Raw genomic sequence first — 11,558 nt, 5'->3', positions numbered from 1 at the left:
TGAATTTATCAGTCTTTTCCCTTGTTACTTATTCTTCTTATCAAATTTTTTTTCTCTATTCTGATGTCATAAGACCATTTGGTTATAACTTCTGAAAGTAGTATAATTTTGTATTTCCATAATTTAAGCTGATCTATGTGGAATTGAGTTTTGCATGTGGAGTACATAGGAATAGACTTCCAGTCAGATAATTATTTGATAAAAAACAAACCTTTTGCCTTCTACTTGATTCCAACTTATGGTGACCCCATGTGTTTCAGAGTAGAACTGCACTTCATAGGATTTTCAGTGGCTGATGTTTTGGAAGTAGATCCTCAGACCTTTCTTCCAAGGTGCCTGTACCTTGCCTTCAACCTCCAGCCTTTTGCTTAGTAGCTGAGCACTTAATCACTTAGGCAACCAATTAGTTGATTGTTCCCCACATACTAAAGTGTGAGTGGTTTCTGTTACTGCCCTGCAGTGCTTGCTGTGTTGTGAATCAACTTTACATAGAGATTGGTTGGCCTTTTCTGGGGCTGTTTATTTTTTTTATGTTGGTCTATTACGTATGTCTGTAATGATTCTATACTGTCTAATATAGCTCCATTTATAAAATAAGTGTGTATGAACACAGTCTTATGTATGATATGTGTGGTAAGCCCATTCCTTATTCCTTAGAATATTTTGGCTGTTTGTGGACATTTGCAATTACATATACATATTTGAAGAATTTTTGTGAAGTTCAAAAAAATAAAATTGGTTGGAATTTTGTTGAAGTACATTGGAAATAATGATCTATTTGTGGAGAACAATTGTCTCAGGGCAGGAACTATCTTTTCACTTATTTCAGTCTATTTAGATCTCATGTCATAATGTTTTATAATTTGCCCCTTAGGACCTCTTAGTAGTTACACTCCTTTTTGATGCATTTTATCCTTACTACAAATATGTTATCTTTTTAAAATTAATTTCACAAATGCTTAGTGCTTGTGTATATAAATGAAATATTTAAAATAAATCTTAACTCAATATTTATTTTGCAACCTGATACTCTCAGTCCTGTAATTGTCTGTATCATCTTTGGGGCTTCTACATATACAATTATTTAACCTTAAAATATAAAAAAAATGGATTTTAAAAAATTTTTAACATTCTTCTTTACCTTTTTTCTTCCTTTTTCTTTTTTGGTGTGTATCAGCTGCAACCTCTAGGATCATGTTGAATAGGAATGGAATAATGGGTATCTTTGTTTTTTACCTCCTGTTACTAGAAGAGTGTTGACATTTTCCGTAAGTGTGTTCTTTGATGTACATTTTTTGTGTACGCCCATTTTCATCATTTCTTTTCTGATTATGGCCATAACCTTCTAACATACCTCCCAGCATTTACATTTGCCCCCTACAACTTCTTTAAGTTCTTTAAGAGCTGTTATATCATTTTCTCTCTCTCATCAAAGGTGTTAAATTGCTCTGTGTGTCACTCAGATGGGAAGCCAGCACTTTTCAGAAATGCTTTTCAGGAGCCAGCACTTTCCCCAGAACACGACACGCCCACTGGCTCCAATCCCCTCTCCAAATTCCTCTCCTGTCACTCTCCAGCATCTCACTCTGCTCAGGCCATGCTGGGGTTTGGGTCTCCCTAAAACATACCAGGCATGCTCCCATCTGCTGGACTGTGCTCTGACATTTCCTCTTCCTGGAACAGTCTCTTCTCAGCTGTGCCTTCAGTCATTCCTTTGCACCTTTCAAGTCTTAGATCATTCTTTTCAATGAAGCCCACTCTGAATACCCTAATACTGCTGCTCGCATTGTCAGCGTTGTCAGTACTCTGCATTCCAGTAATCAGGTCTCAGTCTGGTAGTGAACCTGGGCCCATGGGCAGTGACTCACCTGTGTTTCTCTGCTTCTCCCCTCTCCCACTGTGGTGAGGCAGGAAGCCTGTGTGGGGCTGAGGTTGGGTATTTCACTACTCCAGGTCTGTTAGACTCAGGTAAAACAGTTTCCCTTGAGAGCAGGCCTTGTGAAGCAGAACAGAATGCTCTGGGTGAATTTCAAAATGGCTGCTTTTCTACTGGCCCCCACTAGCAGGACAAGGGAATTTTTCTCTGATCTTCACACTGAGACATGGTAGGATTCATGGAGGTTAAACTCACAAAACTGTGGGTGCCCCTAAGACGAGCCCCCTGGCGTATGTATCCCTGAGGCTTGTGCACACCAAGCATGGTACTGATCCTAGCGGTGGTTTCTGCTCCTGGGCTACTGCTCTGGAATGATCTGCCTATTTGTCCCTCCAGGGTTGGGGGCAGTTTTTTGCCTTGTGACCTCAATACTCTGAGTTCAGTATGTTCAGCTTTTTTTTCTCTTGAGGATGGGAGTGGTGACGTCCAAGCTCTTCACATATCGGACCAAAACCTGTAAGTCTTCCTTCATTTGTCTTTTGTATAATTACTGTTTATTTTCTTTTACTTCCTTGATAGCATTTACCCATGCTGCTTTTATTCTTCCAGTGCCCCAATTTACATGTTTACACTTTGCTAATGACTGTTTCATTTTGTGAATAACCAGTGTATCTTCCCTTTCCCAGCCATGAAGGGCAGTAGTGCTGTTTGACTTCTGTGCCCCTACGTTGGGAGTTGTTGAAGTCGATGAACATCAGAAATCTGTACGAGCGTTTGCAAAATCTGGGCCTTGGCCTGTGCTCCCGTGAATGTGCGCACTGCAGCTACATTTCTCTTCCCATCACCCTGATTTCACGTCCACCCGTTGGCGAAGTCTGCATGTGACCCCTGTAGTGCTGTCACCAGTGCCACAGGTCTCTAGATATGGAGGCTCTGCTGACCGTGGCTGTCTTCTGACCCAGACGATGATGCTAATGCTCAAAGTCCCAGATGATTACACCTGGCCCATGGAGGACTTTATTCCAGATCCACTGAGAAGTCTAAAGTGAGGGTCCGCAGGCCATCTAGGACAGGTGAGTGTCGGGTGGGTGGGGCTAAGGTGTGTTTACCATCACCATGGAGACAGCCTCAGGAAGCAGTGGGCAGAGCTGCTGACTGGCCAGGTCACAATGAATGAGCCAATAGGGGAGATGTGGCCAGCCTGGCTGATTCACCATCCACTTCTGGTTGGCCTGGGATACTTAGCAGCCACTTCTGGTACTGGACACAGAATTTGGGCTCACCCAGGGAAAAGCTTGGCTGAGGGGTGCCCCTGATACTGCAGTTTCAAGGCACTGGATGAACAGGCCAGATACCTCTTTTGTACATACTTGAGGGCATCAGTAGGCATGGTATCCCCTCTCCGCATGTATTTTCTCTCTCTCACTGTGTCAGTTCTGCGACATCTTTAAATTCTCCTTCTGAGAAGTATCACAACACGGAGAGCTTCTCAGGCTCTTGGGAAGACTCTTGGCAGCGTAGTCCTGCCTGGAAAGTGAGTTGGCTGTGATCCTAGCAATATCCTGGCTATGGGGACCAGGATAGAGTTTGAGTATCTGACAGCCTCTTTCCTGAAGTCCCTTCTATTGGCTGCCAATGCGATGCGCACCTCCTCATGGGTTGTCATTCCCCTGTGCAGGGTCGATTCCCCACACCTTTCCCCGCCACCCTACCCGCGCGCACCCAGCATGATGCTGGGTTGGATGGAAGGCGGGGAGGGGGGTGAGGATAGGCGGGTGCGGGTGCAGTCCGCGCCCCTCCAGGCCCCCTCCTGTGTCTGTCGGGCTCTCTGTTTTCCTCGCGGGTTCCCTCAAGTTCACCATCGCGTGGCTGGCCTCTCACGGTGTGCCCCTGGGGCTGCGGCGGCGTGTCCGTCTGTCCTCTGGCGGTGGGTATTGAAATTGCGTGACTTCAAGGGAGTGTGTGTGCCTCCGCAGCGGGGTCCTCTCCCCTCCGCCTCCGCGACCTGGTTCTTGTCCATGCGTCCCCGCGGTGCCGCGCGCTAGCCGAGCCCATTCTTTCCTCTCTCTCCCCTCCTCTGCCTCTGCCTGTTCTTGGTTGGTGCTGAGAGGTCCCTCTCCTCTCTGCTAGCTTCTCTCTTTTCTATCTCAAAAGAGATTGCCTGGAGATACAGCCTCACCCTGTAGATTGCCTCTTGCCTCATTAACGTCATAGAGGCTAGGATTTACAACACACAGGATAATTAGGACAGATCACAAATCCCAGGACAACCACACAACACTGGGGATCCTGGCCTAGCCACGTTGACACACGTTCTGGGGGGACACAGCTCAATCTGTAACACCAGGGTATCTCAGAACAAAGCCACCACCACCGAGTGTCTCTAGAGGGAAAGGACAGGAACGGGGGTTCTACCCCGCCACCCGTGGACAGCGCACCCACAGAAGGAGTCCTGTGGGGCGGGGCTGAGTGCTGATCAGTTGAGTGACTTGGGTCTTCCCAGAGATTGGTTCCTTTAGGCTGGCTTCCCTATTAGCAATCCCGCGTCCCCACCACGACCAGCCAGCCTGCTGACCAAATGGAAGGATTGCAGTAACATTGGAGAAAAGGCGGATGTCTTCAGGTGTCGACCCGGTCAGGCTTTGTTTGGGTCCTGAGAGGCCGCCTGGTTCCAGCCCTGCCACCCTCTTCTGGGGCCTCTGGCTCCCCCTGTTCCTATGACCTTGCCCCCATCCACTGCCTCATACCCACCACTCCCCCAGCCTCCCTCTCCCCGCTCCCCTTCCCTTTCTGCCAACTCCATGCATGCCTACCCCTGCCAACATTGCCATCACCTCCAGCCCTGCCTTCACCACCACCCTCTCCCCCAAAGATTTGCAGACTTCACCCCTGTGGAGGGGACTCTTCGGGAGGGTTCCTCGTGAAAACTCAGCTGGACCCAAGCAAGTGGGATGGGTTTCCAGGACAGCAAGCCCCATGACTGGGCATGCAGGCTCCATTTCTCCAGGTGGCGCCAGCCTCACCTGTGGGGAAGGGAATGCAAAAGGCCCAGGCTGGAGGAGGGAGAGGTGGGTCCCTGAGGAAGGAATGGCTGGGCGTGGGGACTCAGGAGATGGTGACCAAGGCGGGACCACCTCCACCCAGCTAAGCTTAGCGCTCCTCTGTCTGTCCATCTGTTTTTTGTTTTCTGTTTTTATTTTGGCATCATTTACCAAGCGCCCATTGTCACATCGCCTACTATCCCCGAGTTTCTTCTCCAAGCTCCAGGAACTCTTTGCAAAGTTGAGAGACAGAAAGAACTTATCTAATAAAGGACTCTTTTTTTAAAAAAAAAATGCATCGTTGGCCACTCGATTTGGAATCATGTCAAAAGCATGTGTTACAAAGTAGAACTGCTGTCTTGGGTTGTCTTGGCTGTAATCTTGTATGGAAGCAGATAGCCATGATTCTCTGCTGCACCGCTGAGTGGGTTTGATGAGTCAATCTTTTGATTAGTGGCCCAGAGTGAACTGTTTGAACCACCCAGGAACCCTAATGTGAGAAGACATTCTCCTAAAACACTTCAAGTCAGGGGTGCGCAGAGTGACATTCTCCCAACACAGTCCTCTTTCAGGGAAGCTCAGGTCTCCTTCAGCCCTCCTTCGTGCTTTCCCTTGATAATTGTACACAACACACCGATATATGGAGGGTCGGTCATGATTATTTTCACGCCATAGTGTCCCATTTCACCGTTTGTTCCGAAGCTAACACCGAAGGTGTCCTCCTGGGGAAGCGAGGGAGACCCGCTCCTGGTGAGAAAATCCCTTGGCACTGCTAGGTGTAGTTCGCTGAACTGTTTGCCCAGGAGATGTTCTCCCTGGCCAGAAAGAAAAAGAAAACCATTATTTATTTCAAACAAAAGGAAAAGGGATTTGAATCTCCAAATACAGTGGCGTCACTAGGGTTCGGTCACGCCGTGCAGGACTCATAGTGTCACCCACATCATCGACCTCCTCCCACACCAGACCATACGGAATCCTTGGTATGGTGTTTTGTACTAATGTTAATGGTAAATTGTAATTCCCGTATATCGCTCCTTCTTTTCCCTTAAATTACTACTTCATTCTCAACATGTATATATCTCTCTCTCTCATATATATATCTATTATATATACACACATAGGTTCAGAAGTACTAATTACCACGATATTGCCCCTAAAACACCAGAAACTTTGACCAAATCGGCAACTACAGAAACCCCAGCAGCAAAGAAAACAACAGCAGACAAACCGCGAAACCACGGGTTTCCAAGGGTCATTGTAATCGCGTGAAACTGACAGTTCTCCGCAGAGGGCGTTGTAAGGTTCCCAAAGTCAATTAGCATAGTTTTGTTAACCTTGTAGTTAGTTATATGGATACACGTAAGTAGGGCTTACGGAAACTGTTTCTGGAGTTATATCTAACTACACGGATATTGTTTTAAAAATAATACATTTCTGCTGAAACACAGCGGAAGAATGTCTGGACAGTCGTTTCGGCGGGCCTCTCTGACAGTGTCACCTGGCGTGGGTGTGGTCCGCATCGCCCCTACCCCCCAACCCGTGACGCCCCTGGAAAGACTAGGTAAATCCCTTTGGGTAGTCACGTAGGTGCGCACGTGTATCGGGGACACATTGGCTCTTTATCCGTTGAGGTTGTCGCAGACTCATTCCCAGACTCACTTCGCTGCCCCTCCATTAGCAGCCGCCCAGGCTCTGGCCCACTGTGGTGCTGGGCTGGGCCGCCAGAGGGCGCGGCCTCTCCCGCGGAGCAAGGCCGGGTCCCCTCCAGGCGCTGGGAGCCCCGGGCTTCCCGTTCCAGCCTCCGCGTTCAGAATCCGCCGTGACCCGGTGAGCCCGCCTCTGCCGAGGGCCAGGACGCGGCGCGGACCTCGTCGCCTCTTTTAGCTCTCCATGACTTGCTCTTGAACACGCTTCTGTCCGAACTCTTCCCCCGACCCCCGCCGCTCTCCGCCCCTCTCTGTTCGCCCGCTTTTGACGGGCAACGAGGGTTTAGGGCCTCTGAAGCCCAGACAGCCCGGTGTCGCCGAAACGTGGACTCACGAGCCCAGACGGACTGAAGCAAATTAGTCTTGTGTCTCAAACATTCTTTCCCTCCCTTGCTTTTTTCTGCTCGCTCCTTCCTTTAACTCATTTGTTCCTTTTAGAGACCTAGCCGACTGTCAAAGATCACAAGATTCGGTGACACACTAAGCTGGCGATGCTGTGGGCAAATGGGCACTTTCACACGGGGCGGCAAGCAGTGGGGACGCAGAAGGCGTCAGGCAGCCAGAGGCGGGCTTCCGGGACCAAAGGCCTAGAAGCCAGCAGAGGAGGAAACCGGCAGGAGGAAGAAGAGCGGGCAGTGTGGCCTCATTCCTAGTTAGAAGGGGTGAGGGGAGCGCATAGAGGTCTGGGATAGGGGTAGGAGATTGGGGCTTCTAGGAATGGAGCTGAGGTTCTGCAGAGACACCTATTTGTCATTTCACATTCCTTTGTGCTATTGAGATGTTTTTTTCAGACGCATGTTCTCCGGCTTTAAAAAGTGGGTTATTTTTTGTGAACCTTTCAACTATGTGTTTATTGTACCAACGAAAACTCTCATCCCGCTGGATAATCTATATCGTGTTTTAGAGGCTCCCACTTCCCACGATGACTGGAGGAGTCTGAGATGAAAGATGATAAGAAAGAGGACTTAAGTTTAGATACAATAAATTTATTTTTCATGAGATAGGCGAGCATATGGAGAGACATGACCCTAGATATATATATAACACCAAACAAGCATGACAATAATTACATCGATACACTTTGTTCAGTGATGGAATGGTGTTGCCCTAATGCCTCTCGGTCCATTTTCTGTGGGTTGAAAGTGGCTCAAGGAAATCATACATTTGCAGGGGTGCGATCGCTCTGGGACATAACCTGTGCCATCATTCCTTCAGTGATGGATACAGAACAAACTCTCTTCCAGTCCCCAATTCCCACTCTCAAAGCTAAGGAGAAATGAACAAGCAAGAAAAAAAATCCCTCATTTTCAGAAAATCTTTTTATGAATACAGAGAGCATCCCCTCATTCTCTACACATCAACCTAATTTCCATTTTGACTCCCCATCTCGTCAGAAGGGAAAGAAGTTGAGATGTGGGCAAGGTAGACCTACTTGCCTTGCTGGGGTTGGTTACAATTCGTGAATTGCCCAGATTGCCAAGGAGGTGATGGTCACAGGGAGGAGTTCAGGTCAGTCACAAGAAGGCTTTTGTTCACGTGGCTTTAGTGAATGGGTCCACTGCCTGGTGTCTGTGGTGCCTCCGGAGGCAAAATGGAGCCTCCGAAGGATGGGGCACCCAACAACTTGAAGACACACCGTCAGCGCCGTGTCAGTGTGCTAGGTCGAAGTTTCCCAGAGTCTGGTCCGTCTTCCTGCGTTCGTTTTGCTCCCGAACACCATTCTGATTCCTCCACAAGGGATAAGATGCCTGAATGCGGGTTTAGACAGCCCCCTCCTAAATCTGAAGCCCTGGCGAGTCTTGCAGCACATCAAGGAGAGCCTAAAAGTCAATGTCGCTGAGGGAGAGTTCGAGCTGTGGAGGGACTTCCTCCTGTGGATCCATGTTCAGAAAGGCTTGGGCTTTTTCCTGAAACTCTGTGATGGAGAGGAGTTCGTCTAAAAGGCTCGTGGTTTCTAGACAGTCTTGGTCCAGTGCACGAGATGAGCCTCGAGCTGATCGTGCCGGCTCTTGCCACAGGTGTGTCTCGGGGTGTCCGGGCTGCTGAAGTGGCTGCTGGGTAGGCTCCCATGTGGCTATCACACCCTGGGCCACCTCACAGTCCCACTGCATGAAGGGATCTGGGCCTTGCTGAGCCAGAGCCTGCCACTGCTTCTTTGGATTCTCAGGCTGAGGACAGTCTTGGCCACGCAATCCTGCCGAGACAGTGTGCTGGCTGGGATCCTGGCCATGTCCTGGGTATTGGGGCCAGGAAGGAGTCAGTATCTGACAGCCTTTTTCCCACAGTTGGCTCTGTTGGCAAGGGATTCAGGCCTGTCCCTGGGGCATAAGAGGTCTCTGCTGTCTGCACATCCATGGTGGGCTGGACCATCATGACACCTGGTGCTTGGCTGACACAGCCCCAGGTGGGATGTGAAGCAACAAAGGGTGTGTGGGACTCTAGGAGAAGAGGGAGGATGGCTTGGTTGCTGCTGGAGGGATGGGAGGGCAGACCATGATGAGACCTGCTCTGGACACAGGACAGGTTGCTTTGGTCAAGTGGAAGCATCCCATGAGTTGGGCTGTCTGCCAAGGACTTCACTGGTGGTGCACTTGTGCTCTGCACTGGGTTCCAAGTTCTTCGGTTCTGAAACCATAAGTGAATGCGGGATTCCAGAAGGCCCGTTCGTTGAGCCAGTTCTTTCCTGGCCTCTATACCAGGGTATCAGTTCTTCTCAAAGGCTTAAACTAGGAGCTCCTTTGAGAGCTGGTGATGGATGTGCGCTTTCGTCTGGCTGCTTTGGGGAAATTTTCTGGAGACCAAGGCTGAGGCTCTTCCTGACCCTGGAATGGCTCTTCTTCTAAGGCGCATCCAGAGGCCGAGCAGCTCTTCTTCAGGCGACGTGCTCTGTGGTTGTGAAACCATATGTGAATTTGATGCTCCGGAATGCCAATTTTTTGGGCGAGTTCTTCTCTGGTAGTGATACCAGGGTAGGGGTTCTGTTCAAACGATGCTTGTGGGGATATATGCCATTTAAACATGGCTGCACTATTGACAACTGCAGCCCCCACAGGCCTCTATGCTGCACAGCATGTTGAGACTTGTCCCCAACATGTTGAGACTTGTCTCCAACATGTTGAGACTTGTCACTATGTGTTTTCCCAAACCTATTGTCCCTTTACTGATTGGCTTGTTTACCTGAATTCCTTCTCCCTTGCCCGCACCCAAAGCCGATTGTTCTGTTAATTGCTTAATTGCTTGCTGTATTGACTATAAAATAAACTCCTGGGACTGAAGCTGGGGTCAACTCCTCAGAGTGACCCTCCTGGCCCCACTTCTCTGTAAGAGTTGTGGAACTGGTTATTGTCTCCGCCGCCCCGACAATTAGTCGCCACAGCAACAGATGCTCACCGGACCTCTTTTTGACTTGGCTTCAAATCCAACCTCTTTCGTTGGCCATGTGTTTTTGGAGAGCGACTTGAAGTGCCGGTCAGATCCATATTGGTGAGTCAGCTGGATTGCACGGAGACTAGCAGCCAAGTGAACAGCTCCCGGAAACACAGGACTCGGCGACACCCAGAATGCTTTGCGGAGCAAAGGAAGGTGCCAAGGCCCATTTCTTAAATACCTTCCCACTGGAGCCCTTCATTAAACACTTAAGACCTTGGAGGAAATCTTGCAAGGGCAGGATGACTCCTAAGTGGAAGTGGAGATTTTAACAGGAGATTTGGCAACTGTCATTCTATTAACATGTTGCATCAGAGGTTTTCATCTTCCAGTTGCTTTTAAAAATAGGTTAACACTTTCAGGTAATGTACGTCAGTTACGTGTTCTAGAGACCTCTGGGAGGTGGGCTAAGGCCCTGTCCTAGTCATCTAGTGCTGCCATAACAGAAATACCACAAGTGGATGGTTTTAACAAAGAGAAGTTTATTTCCTCGTAATCAAAGTAGGCTAAAATTCCAAATTGAAGGTGTCAGCTCCAGGGGAAGGCTTTCTCACTCTCGGCCTTCTCATTAGTGTTCCCCCATACTAGGAGCTTTGCGGAGCAGGGACCCCGGTCCAAAGGACGCGCTCCATTCCCGGCACTGGTTTCTTGATGGTATGAGGTCCCCCTGTCTCACTGCTCACTTTTATATCTCAAGAGATTGCCTCAGGACACAATCCAGTCTTGTAGATCCAGTCCTGCCTTACTAACACAACTGCCACCCATCCTCCCTGATTAACATCATAGAAGCAGGATTTACAACATATAGGAAAATCACACAGTACCAGGAATCATGACCCAGCCAAACTGATACACACATTTTTTGGGGGACATAATTCAATCCATGACAGCCCCCAAGGCCTGTGGAAAAACCTTTCACTCTGGAGGAAGGTCATAACAAAGAGGAGCGCTGTTTCAATGGTTTCTTCTCTGATTGAAGGTTGACAGTCCTCCCAGCTCACAACCTGGTCTGACAACCACCCCAGGCTGGCTGGGCAGATAGGACTGTGTGTACTGTTTAGGAGGGCCACCCTTTTCTCAAATTGAATAGTCCATGCATTCTCAACCTACAAAAGAGACTAATCAACTGGTAACCAGTTGCCACGGAGTCAGTTCTAACTTATGGCAACCCCATGTGTGTCAGAGGAGAATTGTGCTCCATAGGGTTTTTCAAAGACTGATTTTTGCATAGTAGATCACCAGGACTTTCTTACAAGGTACCTTTGGGTGGACCTGAACCCCAACCTCTTGGTTAGCAGCCAAGTGCTTAACTGTTTGTGCCTCCCTGGGACCCTTAAAAAGACTAAGGAGATATTTAATTTTCTCAACTTTATTTTATACGTATACATTTAGATAGTGTGATCCTGGTGCAATCAGTTAACACAGTGAAGCCCTAGTGGACCCAATTTTGTAATCAGGAGCTGGTCAGCTACAGGCTTTCTTCACCTTGAGAGTCTAATTTGCTTCAAG

At 48.7% G+C, this 11,558-nt stretch overlaps 1 pseudogene; it reads right to left on the bottom strand.

The window, feature by feature from the left end:
- Nucleotides 1-8,398: 8,398 nt before the first annotated feature.
- Nucleotides 8,399-10,102, bottom strand: LOC111819390 (double homeobox protein 4-like protein 4; annotated as a pseudogene).
- Nucleotides 10,103-11,558: the final 1,456 nt, after the last annotated feature.

Source organism: Trichechus manatus, unplaced genomic scaffold (assembly GCF_000243295.1).
Source record: "Trichechus manatus latirostris isolate Lorelei unplaced genomic scaffold, TriManLat1.0 scaffold00467, whole genome shotgun sequence".
In the NCBI taxonomy this organism is placed as follows: Eukaryota; Metazoa; Chordata; class Mammalia; order Sirenia; family Trichechidae; genus Trichechus; species Trichechus manatus.
This window is presented reverse-complemented; position numbering and strand designations above follow the sequence as displayed.